This window comes from Herpailurus yagouaroundi, unplaced genomic scaffold (genome assembly GCF_014898765.1).
Source record: "Herpailurus yagouaroundi ecotype Mexico unplaced genomic scaffold, PumYag 139, whole genome shotgun sequence".
NCBI classification, from domain to species: domain Eukaryota; kingdom Metazoa; phylum Chordata; class Mammalia; order Carnivora; family Felidae; genus Herpailurus; species Herpailurus yagouaroundi.
In genome coordinates, this window is record NW_024412394.1 from 54,720,512 (window position 1) to 54,736,283 (window position 15,772).

General features: G+C 38.4%; 1 protein-coding gene and 1 long non-coding RNA gene across 4 annotated transcripts in view; both read left to right on the forward strand.

Moving 5' to 3' along the window:
- The window catches only part of MANEA (mannosidase endo-alpha), a 68,700-nt gene that overhangs the window by 48,344 nt on the left and 4,584 nt on the right, over positions 1-15,772 (forward strand). The gene's annotated exons all lie outside the window — the stretch shown is intronic.
- On the forward strand, positions 3,030-15,396 carry LOC121029796 (uncharacterized). The gene is made up of 3 exons (XR_005789898.1): positions 3,030-3,186; positions 13,590-13,600; positions 15,382-15,396. It is a non-coding gene; the product is annotated as an uncharacterized LOC121029796 (long non-coding RNA).

A 15,772-nucleotide genomic window follows, 5' to 3' on the forward strand; every position in this document is an offset into this window, starting at 1 on the left:
GGCTCTATTTTTAATTTTTTGAGGAACCTCCACACTATTTTCCAGAACGGCTGCACCAGTTTACATTCCAACCAACAGTGCAAGAGGGTTCCTGTTTTTGCACATCCTCGCCAGCATCTATAGTTACCTGATTTGTTCATTTTAGCCACTCTGACTGGTGTGAGGTGGTATATCAGTGTGGCTTTCATTTGTGTTTCCCAATGATGAGTGACACTTTTCATGTGTCTGTTGGCTGTCTGGATGTCTTTAGAATTCTGCCCATTTCTTTGCTGGATTATTTGTTTTTCAGGTGTGGAGTTTGGTTAAGTTCTTTATAGATTTTGGATACTAGCCCTTTATCTGATATGTCATTTGAAAATATCATTTCCCATTCTGTTGGTTGCCTTTTAGTTTTGTTGATGATTTCCTTTGCAGTGCAGAAACTTTGATGAGGTCCCAATAGTTCATTTTTTCATTTAATTCTCTTGCCTTTGGGGATATATCAAACAAGAAATTGCTGCGGCTGACATCAAAGAGGTAGCCTGCTTTCTCCTCTAGGGTTTTCATGGTTTCCTAACTCACATTTAGGTCTTTCATCCATTTTGAGTTTATTTTTGTGCATGATGTAAGAAGGGGGGCTAGTTTCATTTTTCTGAATGTTGCTGTCCATTTCTCCCAGCACCATTTGCTAAAGACACTGCCTTTTTTCCATTGGATGCTCTTTCCTGCTTTGTCAGAGATTAGTTGGCCGTACATTTGTGGGTCTAGTTCTGGGTTCTATTACATTGGTCTGTATGTCTATTTTTGTGCCAATACCATACTGTGTTGATGATTACAGCTTTGTACTAGAGGCTAAAGTCTGGGATTGTGATGCCTCCTACTTTGGTTTTCTCCTTCAATATTACTTTGACTATTTGGGGTCTTTTGTGGTTCTATACACATTTTAGGATTGTTCATTCTAGCTTTGAGAAGAATGCCTGTGCAATTTTGATTGGGATTGCATTGAATGTGTAGATTGCTTTGGGTAGTATTGACAAATATTAACAATACTAACACATATTAATATACAAATATAATAACAAATATTAATATACAAATATATTATTAACAAATACTAACAATATTTATTCTTCCAATCCAGGAGCATGGAATGTTTTCCCATTTCTTTGTGTCTTCTTCAGTTTCCTTCATGAACTTCCTATAGTTTTCAGCATACAAGTCTTTTATATCTTTGGTTAGGTTTATTCCTAAGTATTTTATGGTTCTTGGTTCAGTTGTAAATGGGATCGTTTATTTCTCTTTCTGTTGCTTCATTATTGGTGTATAAAAATGCAACCGATTTCTGTACATTGATTTTGTACCCTGCAACTTTACTGAATTCATGTATCAGTTCTAGGAGTCTTTTGATGGAGTCTTTGGGGTTTTCCATGTAGAGTATTGTGTTGTCTGCAAAAAGTGAAAATTTGACTTCTTTGCCAATTTTGATGCCTTTTATTTCCTTTTGTTGTCTGCTGATGCTAGAACTTCCAACACTATGTTAAACAACAGTGGTGAGAGTGGACATCCCTGTCATGTTCCTGATCTCAGGGGGAAAGCTCTCAGTTTTTCCCCATTGAGGATGATATTAGCTGTGGGCTTTTCATACATGGCTTTTATGATGTTAAGTATGTTCCTTTCTTGATGGTTTTTATTAAGAAAGGATGTTGTATTTTGTCAAATGCTTTTTCTGCATCTATTGACAGCATCATATGGTTCTTATCCTTTCTTAATGTGATGTATCACATTGATTGATTTGCAAATATTGAACCAGCCCTGCAGCTCAGGAATGAATCCCACTTGGTCATGGTGAATAATTCTTTTTATATGCTGTTGAATTTGATTTGCTAGTATCTTGTTGAGAATTTTTGTATCTATGTTCATCAGGGATATTGGCCTGGAGTTCTCCTTTTTCGGGGTGTCTCTGTCTGGTTTAGGAATCAAGGTAATGCTGTTTTTCTTCCATTTTTATTTTGTGGAACAATTTGAGATGGATGGGTATTAACTCTGCTTTAAATGTCTGTTAGAATTTTCCAGGGAAGCCATCTGATCCAGAGCCCTTATTTGTTGGGAGATTTTTGATAACTGATTCAATTTCTTCATTAGTTTGGGGTCTGTTCAAATTTTCTCTTCCTGTTTGAATTTTGGTAGTGTGTGGGTGTCTTGGAATTTGTCCCATTTCTTCCAGCTTGTCCTGTTTGTTGGCATATAATTTTTCAAAGTATTCTCTGATAATTTCTTGTATTTCTGAGGGATTGGCTGTGATAAATCCATTTTCATTCGTGATTTTATCTATTTGGGTCTTCTCTCTTTTTGAGAAGTCTGGCTAGGGGTTATCAATTTTGTTTATTTCTTCAAAAAACCAACTCTTAGTTTCATTGATCTGTTCTACTGTTTTATTTTTATTTTTATTTTTATTTTTGGATTCTATATTGTTTATTTCTGCTCTGACCTTTATTATTTCTCTTCTTCTGCTGGGTTTGGGGTTTTTTGTTGTCCTGCTTCTAGTTCCTTCTGGTGTGCTGTTAGATTTTGTATTTGGGATTTTTCTTGTTTCTTGAGGTAGGCCTGGATTGCAATGTATTTTTCTCTTAGGACTACTTTTGCTGCATCTCAAAGGGTTTGGATTGTTGTGTTTTCATTTTCATTTGTTTCCATATATTTTTTTAATTCCTTCTTTAATTGCCTGGTTGACCCATTCATTCTTTAGTAGGATGTCCTTTAACCTCCATGCGTTTGGAGGTTTTCCAAACTTTTTCCTGTGGTTGATTTCAGGTTTCATAGCATTGTGATCTGAAAGTGCATGGTATGATCTCAATTCTTTTGTATTTATTGAGGGCTGTTTTGTGAACCAGTATGTGATCTATCTTGGAGAATGTTCCATGTGCACTCAAGAAGAATGTTTATTCTGCTGCTTTTGGATGAAAAGTTCTAAATTTATCTGTCAAGTCCATCTGCTCCAGTGTATCATTGAGGACCATTGTTTCTTATTGATTTTCTGTCTAGATGATCTGTCCATTGTTGTAAGTGGAGTATTAAAGTCCCCTGCAATTACCACATTCTTACCAATAAGATTGCTTAGGTTTGTGATTAATTGTTTTATATATTTGAGTGTTACTGAATTCGGTGCATAAACATTTCTAATTGTTAGCTCTTCCTGATGGATAGACTGTGCCCTTCTTCATCTCTTGTTACAGCCTTTAATTTAAAGTCCAGTTTGTCTGATATAAGTTTGGCTACTCCAGCTTTCTTGATAGTTCTCCATCCCCTCACTTTCAATCTGAAGGTGCCCTCAGGTCTAAAATGAGTCTCTTATAGACAAAGAATAGAATGGGTCTTGTTTTTTTATGCATTCTGATACCCTATGTCTTTTGATTGGAACATTTAGTCCATTTACATTCAGTGTTATTAATGAAAAATATGCATTGAGAGTCATCATGTTATCTGTAGGTTTCATGCTTGTAGTGGTGTCTCTGGTCCTTTGTGATCTTTGCAGTACTCACAGAGTCCCCCTTAGGATCTCTTGTGTGGCTGGTTTAGTCCTGATGAATTCCTTTAGTTTTTGTTTGTTTGGGAAAACCTTTATCTGTCCTTCTATTCTGAATGACAGGCTTGCTGGATAAAAGATTCTTGGCTGCATATTTTTCCTATTCATCACTTTGAAAATTTCCTGCCACTCCTTTCTGTCAATTTTCAGTAGATAGATCTGCTACTACCCTTATGTGTCTGTCTATCCTTACAGGTTAAGGCCCATTTATCCCCAGCTGCTTTCAGAGTTCTCTCTTTATCTTTGTGTTTTGCCAGTTTCACTCTGATATGTCTTGCAAAAGATCAATTCAAATTACGTCTGAAGGGAGTTCTCTGTGCCTCCTGGATTTCAACGTCTGTTTGCTTCCCCAGATTGGGGAAGTTCTCAGCTATGATTTGTTCAAGCACATCTTAGGCCCCCTTCTCTCTCTCTCTTCTTCTTCTTCTTCTTCTGGAACTCCTGCGATATGGATGTTGTTCTGTTTCATTGAGTCACTTAATTCTCTAATTCTCCCCTTGTGATCCAGAATTTTTTTCATCTTTTTCTCAGCTTCATCTTTTTCCATAATTTTACTATTCTCCCCTCTGCCTCTTCAATTCTGGTTTTTGCCGTCTCTAGTTTATTTTGCACCTCATTACAGATTTTTTTAAATACATCATGACTATTTTTTAGTTCTTTGATCTCTGCAGCAATAGATTCTCTGGTGTCTATGTTTTTTTCAAGTACCAGCAATTAATCTTATGACTATTATTCTAAATTCTTGTTCAGTCATATTGTTTATATCTGTTTTGAGCAATTCTTTAGCTGTCATTTTTTCCTGGAATTTCTTTTGAGGAGAATTCTTCCATTTTGTCATTTTGGCTAGTTTTCTGTCCCTTATGTGTTTTAAGCTTTGTATGTGTCCTGTACCTGCAAGCACTGCTATATTAAAGGGCGGTCATACATTGTCCAGGGCCTGGCCCTATAGGAGGTGTTTTTTTGGAGAGTGCTACTTGCTCTCTATTGTTGTGAGTTTGGCTACTTTGTCTCCCTGCTCTTAGTGATATTTTGAACCCTTCACTAGATGTGCTTTGATTTGTTCCTTGAAGTAGCCCTGGAAAGGAAAACAAACAAAAACAAACAGAAAACAAAAACACTTGAACACACAACCCAAAAACAAAAAACCAGAAACACCAACTACTAATAAACAACAGGGTGGAGGTGGTGCTGATGGAAGAGGCCTTATCCCATACAAAGAGAGAAATGATAGGAGTAGGGAAAAAGAAAGAATAAGAACTGACCAGACAAACTATATGGCTTAATCCAGAGAGAGAGAAGGGAAAATAAAGACGACACTTGGAAAAAGAAAAAGAAAATAGTTACCCAGACAGAGAAACTATATGGTTTAATCCAGAGAGAGAGAAAGGAGAATAAAGAAGGAAGTATAGAACATGTATCAAGAGAATAGATTGGTTTTGGTTTGTTTAAAGACATATTTAGAGTAACCAGAGTAGAGGAGGGAAGAGATGAGAAGGAGAAAAGGAAGGAAGAATATATCTATATAATAAATGTCTGAGAATTAGATCAGGCAATGCAACAGCGCTGGTCTGGAGAAGAGGCCGTCTGGTTCATCAGTATCAATCCTGCTCCAGTAGATAGGCAGTTAGCAGGCGCAGAGGGGTGTGGTTTGGTGTAGGCGGGTCCCGCCTCCTCTGTGGGCCCCACTGGCCCTTTGCTGAAGTCCCCCCTTGTTGGTGATGGGGAGAAAAATAGTGACATCCCAGTCTCTCCTCCATGGACCCAGTGAGCCAAACCACTCTGTTCGAGCCGTCCTCACAGTGCCATGGGCAAAAACGAGTCAGTTTGTCCTGCTCCACCTACTCCCAAGCCCCAGTGCTTGGCTGGGGTTCAAACTCCTGTCCGTGTGCCCTGGTACTGGGGAAGCACAGCTGTGCGCCACCCAATATGTGGTCCCCAGCTGCGGCTGCAGGGGGACCTGCCCTGTCCCACAGCACTGCAGGGAGAAGATTGCTTTCTCCTACTGAGGACTGCACCCCTGACCTAGCCACTGAGCCTGGGGCTGGCTCCCCTTTTCCCCAGGTGCACCATATGGGCAGCCAGCCCCAGTCCCTTGTCTGGAGAAAGCCCCTCAGTTAGAGATTGGCTCTTTCGCCTTCCTGATCCATGTTTTTGTTTTGTTTTGTTTTGTTTTTTTCTTGTCCAGATACAGTCCTAAGCTTCCTCAGCCACTCTTGCTCTTCCCTTTGTCTCTCCGCAGAAGGGGATCCCTCCCCTCCTTCGTTTTCTCTCTCCGGGTTTGCAATCATGCACCTATGGCCCATCGGATTGTCCCAGTGGGTGCCTGGAAGCACGACTGTCTCTTTTCCTCCCAGACTCTCAGAGTTCAAAGTCCTTTAGCTTCAACACTGGTTTGTTTGTGAGATGAGGGAACTTCGGAGCCCCGTTTCCCTACCATGTCGGCCCCTCCCCTCTTTTCTCCCATTTTGTAGCCTGCCTTTTAGTTTTGTTGATTGTTTCCCTCACTGTGCAGAAGCTTTTTATCTTGATGAAGTCTCCATAGTTCATGTTTGCTTTTGTTTCCCTTGCCTTCAGCAATGTGTCCAGTAAGAATTTGTTGCAGTGGAGGTCAAAGAGGTTCCTGTCTGGGTTTTCCTCGAGGATTTTGATTGTTTCCTGTCTCACATTTAAGTCTTTCATCCATTTGAATTTATTTTTGTGTATTATGTAAGAAACTAGTCCTGTTTCATTCTTGTGCATGTTAGTATCCAGCTTTCCCAGTACCATTTTTTTCCGTTGGGTATAGTTGACCATATAGTTGTGGGTCCATTTTGGGGGTTCTGTTCTGTTCCATTGATCTGTGTGTCTGTTTTTGTGCCAGTACCATACTGTCTCAAGGACTACAGATTTGTAATACAGCTAGAAATCCAGAATGATGATGCCTCCAGTTTTATTTTTCTTTTTCAGGATTGCTTTGGCTATTCAAGGTCTTTTGTGGTTCCATACAAATTTTAGGATTGTTTGTTCTAGCTCTGCAAAATATGCTGGTGGTATTTTGACAGGGATTGTATTAAATGTGTAGATTGCTTTGAGTAGTGTAGACATTTTAACAGTGTTCTAATCCATGAGCGTAGTATGTTTTTCCATTCCTTTGTGTCCTCTTTAATTTCTTTCATAAGTTTTCTATAGTTTTCAGAGTATAAATCTTTTACCTCTTTGGTTAGGTTTATTCCTAGTTATCTTATGTTTTTTTGTGCAATTGCAAATGGGAATGATTTCTTGATTTCTTTTTCCGCTGCTTCATTGTTGGCATATAGAAATGGCAAGAGATTTCTGTACGTTGATTTTATGTTTTGCAACTTTGCTGAGTTCATGTATTCTAGCAATTTTTTTGGTGGTCTTTCATGTTTTCTAACAGAATATCATGTGGTTTGCAAATATGTGTCTCAAATTTTGTATCTGATGATCAGAAAACTTTGGAACCAGAGAGTCTAATATTTTACAAACTTTTTAGGATAATTTTTTTGATTTGTATGTGGGGAGCAATTATGCAGTGCTTTATTTTATTTTATTTTTTTAAATTTTTTTTTTCCAACGTTTATTTATTTTTGGGACAGAGAGAGACAGAGCATGAACGGGCGAGGGGCAGAGAGAGAGGGAGACACAGAATCGGAAACAGGCTCCAGGCTCTGAGCCATCAGCCCAGAGCCCGACGCGGGGCTCGAACTCACGGACCGCGAGATCGTGACCTGGCTGAAGTCGGACGCTTAACCGACTGCGCCACCCAGGCGCCCCTGCAGTGCTTTAAAAAAGTAGACCGGGAACCATGAGACTGGGGTTCTTAGCTCTGGAGTTTTATGTTACTTACTTCATCTTCTTGGCTTATCTTCCTCATTTTAAAATGACATCATAAGATGTCATGAAATGACATGAAACCATAAGATGGTTTTATTTATTGGATTTTTGTGTGATTTCTGTAATATTGTTGAAAGGATATTTTTGTAAATAGATACAGTGTAATATATCCTGTTTTTATAAAGAATGGATACTTTGCTTTCTAGTTCAAACAAAAGTTAATGCTTAAATAATGACAGTAATTTACTAAAATTAAAATTTTAAGGCAATATGATACAAAGGAGGAGTAATTCTCTGAGTTCTGTGCTAATAAACTAGGGCCCACAATACACATTTGTCACCAAACCTGAAGCTTTAAGGGTAAAATAAATGGGTTTATTAGTAAAAACTTTTTTTGCTTGCTAATTTTCAGCCCCAGGAAGTAATCTCCCCTTTTCTCCAATTTGATTAGTATAGAGTTAGTATTAGTCCCTTACCCCTAAGAAAGCAGCTCTTCAATTTATCAATTTTATTTTTAAAATATTCAATTTTTTTTAGTGTTTATTTAGAGAGAGAACACATAAGTGGGGGAGGAGTAGAAAGAGAGAGAGGGACAGAATCCCATCTAGGCTCTGCACTATCAGTGCAAAGTCCTGTGTGGGATTCAATCCTAAGAACCAGATCATGACCCAAGCTGAAATCAAGAGTTAGTCACTTAACTGACTGAGCCACCCAGGCGTCCCTAAAATATTCCAGTAGTTTTAATGTATTAATTGTATTCAACCTTGATTGATATTTTTCTCATTCTTTGCTTGGGTTTATTTTACTCCTCTCTTGCTACTTTCTGAGCTGAAAATGTTTTTCCTTTATTCTCTTTTTTTATTGTTGTTTAGGAAAGAGAGTTTGCTCAAAAATGAGTTTGTCTCATAGTTAAGCTTTTGTCATAGCTCATTAGTTTTCATTACATAATAGTATAACTAGTATTAGTCACTAAGTACTTAGTAATTGCAATTTTTACTAACTTCAACCAAGAGTCATTTTAGGCTAGTGCGTTTTAAGTCAAACAAGCAAGAATAATAAAAATGTTTGACACTGTAGTTACTTGTTTTGCATTATCTTTAGCAATTGTGGATTAATTTCTTCAAGGGGGAGCAAAGTAAATGAGTAAAACTAAAATATAATCATGAGTTTTCAAAGAGAGATATCTGCTCTCTCATATATTTGTCAGCGTATTCACTGGAATAAGAGCTATATCACTTTTAACTGTCACTGAGTAGGTTGGTTTTGTAAAAACTGTAAAAATCAGGGGTGCCTGGGTGGCTCAGTCAGTTAAGCCTCTGACTTCAGCTCAGGTCATGACCTCATGGTTCATGTTTGAACCCCACATCGAGCTCTGTGCTGACAGCTCAGAGCCTGGAGCCTGCTTTGGATTCTGTCTTCCCCTCTCTCTTTTCCCCCCGCCACCCGCTCATGCTCTGTCTCTCTCTCAAAAATAAACATTAAAAAAAATTTTTTAAAGGTATAGGAGGGCAAAGACAGGGTAGAAAAAAATCCAGCTCTGATCTTTAGTTTTTTAAATTGTCTTTAATGTTTATTTATTTTAGAGAGAGAAGGAGGGAAGGTGAAAGGGGGAGGGGCAGAGAGAGAGGAAGACACAGAATCCAAAGCAGGCTCCAGGCTCTGAGCTGTCAGCACAGAGCCTGATGCAGGGTTAAAATTCATGAACCATGAGGTCATGACCTGAGCTAAAGTCACTTAACTGACTGAGCCACCCAGGTGCCCCATGCCCTCCTGTATCTTCATGAACATAGCAGTGAAACAGTACTTGAGTGAGACATGTTTTGGTATATTTGTGTCATTGTTTGGCCAATATTCCTGTTTCCTTTCCCCTCCGTGGAAAAGAGTAAGGGAACCTCTTGCCCCACTGATGTTGGGCTTGACCTCATGGCTTACTTTGGCTGATGAGATGTGAAGAAACATAATGTATACCATGTCTGAACATAAGCATTGTCCATGGTCGTGTTCCTTTCTCTTCAATGAGAACAGCATGCACCAGGTGCTCTTTGTGCCTAGGACCCTGAATGGTAAGGCACACAGAGCAGACCTGAACCTGATCCACAGTCTAGACCATTGTTAGGTATGATCCTTCTATATCAGATTTGTTGAGGGTTTTATGATGAAAGGATGTTGTATTTTTTTAAATGCTTTTTCTGCATCTATTGAGATGATCATCATATGATCTTTATCTTTCATTCTGTTAATGTGATGTATCTCATTGATTTAAGTATGTTGAACCATCTTGATTCCCAGTGATAATTTCTACTTGGTCATGGTATATAATTTTTTAAATGAGTTCTTGAATTCAGTTTGCTAATATTTGTTGAGAACTTGTGCCTGTCTTTTCAGAAGGTCCATAGTTTTCTACCCATGTAGCATCATTATCTAGCTTTGGCATCACAGTAATGCTGGCCTCATACAATCAGTTTAGAAGTGTTTCCTGCTCTTATATTTTTTGGAAAAAAGTGAAAAGTATTAGCAGTAACTCTTTAAATATTTGGTAGAATTCCCAGTTAAGTAAGACATCTGGTCATGGGGTTTCATGAATCAGGAAGCTTTTGATAACTGATTCAATCTCTTTATGTGTGCTTAGATTTTCTTTTTCTGTGTCTTTAGGAAATTATCCAGTTCTTCTAGGTTATCTAATTTGTTGGCATATAATTATTCATAGTAGTCTCTTATCCTATTTATTTTGATAGTGTCTGTTGTAATTTCTTTTTTGAGTCTTCTGTCTCATTCTCACTTAAGAGTTGTAAATTTTGTTAATCTTCGCAAAAAAAACAGCTCGTAGTTTCGTTACTCTTTTCTATTGCTTTTCTGGTTTCCATTTGATCTTTGATCTTTATTATTTGATCTTTATTATTTCCTTCCTTCTGCTAACTTTAAGCTTAATTTGTTCTTTTTCCAGTTTCTTGAGGTATAAAGTTAGGCTGTTTATATATGACCTTTCTCATTTTCATTTTTTAATATGTGCATCTATCATCTATAAACTTGTCTCTGAACTAGTTTTGAAGCATTCCGTTGGTTTGGGTGTGTTGTGTTTCCATTTTCATTTGTTTTGAGACATTCTTTGATTTCCTTTGTTTTTTAATGGGGTATAATTGACATGTAACATATTAGCTTCAGGTGTACAGTGTAAAGATTTTATATTTATATATATTGTGGAATAATCACCACACTAAGTCCAGTTAACATCTACCACCACGCATGATTGTAAAATTTTCTTGTGATAAAAATTTTAAGGTCTAATCTCTTAGTAAATTTCAAATATGCAGTGCAGTATTAGGAACTGTAGTCACTATGTTCTACATTACATCTCCATTTCTCTCTCTCTCTTCTCCTTCTGGGACCCCTGTCATGCAAATGTTTACTTGATGTTATCCTATAAAAATCCCTTAATTTAGGTTCACTATTTTTCCATTCTTTTTAATTAATTAATTTATTATTTACTTACTTATTTTTTGCTGTTCTGGTTGGTGAGTTCCTATGCCCTGTGTTCGAGTTCACTGAACCTTTCTTCTGTTTCATGCTATTTAATCCCTCTTGTGTATTTTTCAGTTCAGCTATTTAATTCTTTAGCACTAACTTTCATTTCGTACTTTCTAATATTATCCCTTTGTTGAAGTTTTCACTTTTTTATCCATTCTTCTGAGTTTTGTGATCATATTTAAGATTATTAATTTCAGCTCTTTATCAGGTAAGTTACTATCTCCATTTTATTTGACTCTCTTGGTTTCTATGCATTAGATGAAACAACCATCTCTCCCCGTCTTGAATGGTTGGCCTTATACAGGAGCCGAACCTTAAAACTCAACCCTGCCCTAGCTTTTGGCTGTCTGTTAAGATTATTTTTAATGTTTATTTTTTAGAGAGAGAGGGAAAGCAGGAGAGGGGCAGAGAGAGAGAGAGAGGGACAGATGATCTGAAGCAGGCTCTGCACTGACAGCAGTGAGCCCAAGCCCAATGTGGGATTCAAACTTAACAAACTGTGAGATCATGACCTGAGCCAAAGTCGGATGCTCAACCAACTGAGCCACTCAGGCACCCTCTATTTTATTTTTAATAGATCCCTGTAGTTGGGGTATTCCAAATAGTTATACAAAGCAAGGGAGAGCCTCCATCAGCACCTAGGTTCAGGCTGATAAACCAGAGCCTTAGTTAGGCAGTAGCTTTAAGAAAAAAATTTTTTTAAACGTTTATTTATTTTTGAGATAGAGAGACAGAGCATGAACGGGGGAGGGTCAGAGAGAGGGAGACACAGAATCTGAAACAGGCTCCAGGCTCTGAGTTGTCAGCACAGGGCCGATGCAAGGCCTGAACTCAGGGATGGCGAGATCATGACCTGAGCCGAAGTCGGCCACTTAACTGACTGAGCCACCCAGGCACCCCAGGCAGTAGCTTTTTAAAGAATACAAATAAATACAGTCCAGTGGGACCACAGATGTGAGACCCACCAGCCATCAGAGCCAGGCAATCTGGATGTGTTGCCTGCATGGCAGTTGTGAAAATTGTAGCACCAGACAAGTTTATTAGCTCCTTTCTGGGAGACTCCACAAGCTGTGAAGCAGAGGGAGAATGCAAAGACCACATCCTCTGGCCTACATTCCCTGAAAGCACATCTGTATGCTCCAGATGTGTGCCAAACCTGAAATCTTTCCCTAAGGCCGAAGCTCCGGGACAAGCAAGTCTGCCTTTTTTTTTGACAGAATGGGGCTGTGTTTCAGTCTGCTGTGTGCTGTGCCACGAAATACCTGTGCCACCAAGTCTCTGGTTAGTGCATTTCTGGGAGACTCCAGAACTCCAGCACTGCTGCTACCAGAGCCAGGCATTCAAGGGTTATCCTCTTGGTTGCAGCTGCAAAAATCAGGGCACCAGACACATGTAAGAGGCCCCCTCTAAGAGATGCTGATGCTCTGAAGTGCAGCAGAGAGAGAACCAGAGATAGTGCATGGCCCTCTGAGGGCCCAGGAAAGGTTTACAGTCAGCCCGTAAATGTGTTTAATTAGAGGCCTGCCTCTCAGATTGCAATGATGACAAACTATTAGGCCTCTTTTACAAAAAGACTGAGCTCCTAGTTGTTACCTGTTGCTATGCCAAAGAGGTGGTATCTGTTTAAGAATTATTTTTCTGTGTGTTACAGTCCTGTGGCATTTGTGAGCATTGACTCCACTGGCCAGCAGAGCCAGGTGATGTGGAGGTGTCCCCTGGAAGCAGCTGTACAAATCAAGGCACCAGAACTTAAGTTCCTTTCTTGAAGATAAGGGCAAGTTTAAGCAAGGCAGATGGAGAATGTAAATACTGCATCCACTGAGCAATTCTCTGGATATCTATAAATGTGCCAAATCAGAAGCCTTAGGTCACACCCTCTGGTCAGAGCTCCTGGACAAGCAAATAGGCCTCTTTCTCCATTTGGGACTGGGTTTCAGTCTGCTATCAATTCTCTCCCAGGGGAGTGCCAGTCTGCCAAGAACTGCCTCTCTGATTGTTGTGTTCCTGGGTCCCTTAAGATGATAAGCTCCTTGTTCTTGAGAGCCAGGTGATCAAGGGGTGTTTCCTGAGTGGCAGACACAAAAACTGGGTCACCAGACATAAAAACCGGGATACCAGACATGGGTAAAAGCTCTCCTTTAGGAGATACTGGTGTTCTAGAGCACAACAGAGAGAGAGATCAGGAAGAATTCACCCACCGGCCTTCTTCCCTAGAGAGTATTCCCGTAGGCCCCTGCCTCTCAGATCAATGCTTTAACATTAGCAAATGAGTCTCTTTGACATAAAGTCTGGGCACCTTTCAAAGAACTGTTTCTGTGCTGGGCCCTGGGGCAGGTGAGTCGGCACATGAACCTTTTAAGAACCATCAGTCTGATGGGTATGAACCCTATTGGTCTTCAAAGCCAGATGTTTTGGGGACTCCTCTGTCAGGTGGCAGTCTTAAAAGTGGGATACCCAATGTGGGATCAAACGCTCTGCTTCTCTGGGAGAAGCTCCAGCTTTTGAATCCCCTTCTGATTATGGATTGGGGGTGGGTTTATCATAAGATTGTCTCAGTCTTTCCTATATACTTTGATATGGTTTTTCCCATGTTTGCCAGATGTGAAGAGCTCATGCCGCCAGGTTTTAGGGTTTTTTTTTTCCAGAGGAAATTATTCCATAGATATAGCTATAGATATAGTATGTCCATGTTAGGTGAGTGTAGGATCTTCTTCCTACGTCACTATCTTGAATTGGAACCGTTTTTTATTTTCTTTCCCTACTAGAGTTAACATTTATATCAAATAAATTATAAAGTAAAACTACAAAGAAACAAAAATATTTAACACTCACAGAGACACAATTTTGTAAAGAGGAAAGTTAACCATAATTAGCATAAGTACAATAAATTATATCTGTTGATATTTTAGGGGAAAGTATTACCAGAAGAAACACAAAAATACTTTTAAAATACAGCATCATTGCCACAGCACATGGAAACATTGCCATAAAAAAATTAACGATTTTTGCTTAATTTTTCAGCCCTCTTTGAATTTATATTCTGAAATTTGATGTTCTACTGCAATTCCACTTGCATGGAGTATCTTTTCCATCTCTTCAAGTTTTACATGCATCCTTAAAGCTGAAGTGTATCCATTGTTGGTACCAAATACTTGGGTCTTAGTTTTTATCCAGCCAGCCAGAGTGCCTTTTGATTGGTGAATTCAAACCACTTATGTTTAGAGTGATTTTTTAGTAAGTCCTTAACCATTAATAGCTTTTATATTTCTATTATTTCTTTTTACCTCTCTTTCTGCCTACCTTTGTAAATTGGTTATTTTTCATGGTGGTATGTTCTGTTTCCTCCTTTGTCAATTTGCTGTGGGTTTTGTCTTATTATTGATGTTCCAATTGACCTCCTGTTTTTTCTTTAACAACTTATTGTTGCTGTATTTATTTTTCCTGCTTTTCCTCTGACTTTTATACTGTAGTTGAAGAGTTGACACACCATCCTAATATAGAGTTACAGTTTTCTAAGGTATATTTTTACTTTTACCTAGTGTGTTGTGTACTTTTGAATGTTTTTATGTGGCTTATTAGCATGTCTTCGTTTTAGCTTGAAGAACTCTTTATCAGGTTGCTTGCAATGCAGATTTAGTTGTGGTGAACTTTATTTCATTGGTCTGGGAAAGCCTTTATTTCCTCTTCATATCTGAAAGGAAAGTTTGCCAGATTAAATATTCTTGGCTGACAATTTTTTGTCTTTCAACACTTCAAATATGTTGGCATGCTCTCTCCTAGCCAGTAGATGTTCTGCAGAGAAATACACTGATAGCCTAATGGGAATTCCTACGTAAGTTACATTTTTTTTTAATTGGATGTCTTTAATATTTTTTATTATTTGTGACAGTTATGTCTTATAGAAGGTCATTGGGTATTGAGATAAAAGGGTGATCTATTAGTTGGTAGACTTGGACATACATAACTTTCCTCAGGTTTGGGAAGTTCTCAGCTTTTTAAAAATTTATTTATAAACTCTGCCCCCTTCTCTGTCTCTTCTTCTGAAATCCTGATTTATTCTGATATTTGCCTTCTTTATGGATAATCACCACTCACATAGGCTTTCTTCACTTTTTTTTAACTCTAATTTCTCTCTTTTGTGTTATTTCAAAATTCTTATTCTCCGCGTCAATTATTCTTTCTTCTATGTGATGGGCCTTGTTATATATGCTCTCTGTTTTATTGAATTATCAGCTCCAGAATTTGTTCTGTTTCTATAATTTCATTCTCTTTGGTAAAAAAAAAAAAAGAAAACTCATTTTGTTTGTATTTTTAATTCCTGACTTCATTGAATTGTCTTTCTGAATTTTCTTAGAACTTGTTGAGTTTCTTCATTATAGCTATCTTAAATTCTTTATCAGTTAGACCAGAATACCCTGTGCCTGTGAGCTTGATTGCTGAAGAATATAATTTTCTCTTAGTAATGCCCTATTTCCTTGAATTTTCATAACCTTTGTAGATATTTATTGGTGCTTTCACATTTGAAGTAGAAGATACCTCCTTAATTCTGCTTACTGTCTTCAGATGGGGTATTATGTTCTATAGTATTGTTACCATATTTTTCCTCTGTGTTTTTGAAGAAACCTTCTCGTCATCTTGTTCCTCCTTTGGGGCAGTTTTCTAAAGCTTTTAGGTTTTCTCTGGTTCTTATACTTTACCAGACTACAAGCATTTCTTTTGTTTTCTAGAAGGTGGCACTATAGCTCAAGTTTGTGCTGTCTACTAGAGACTACTCTCACGGTGGCACTTGAGAATCCTGCACAAGGAACTAACAGACCTCGAGGGGAGGTGTGGGTTTAGCACTGGGTGCTC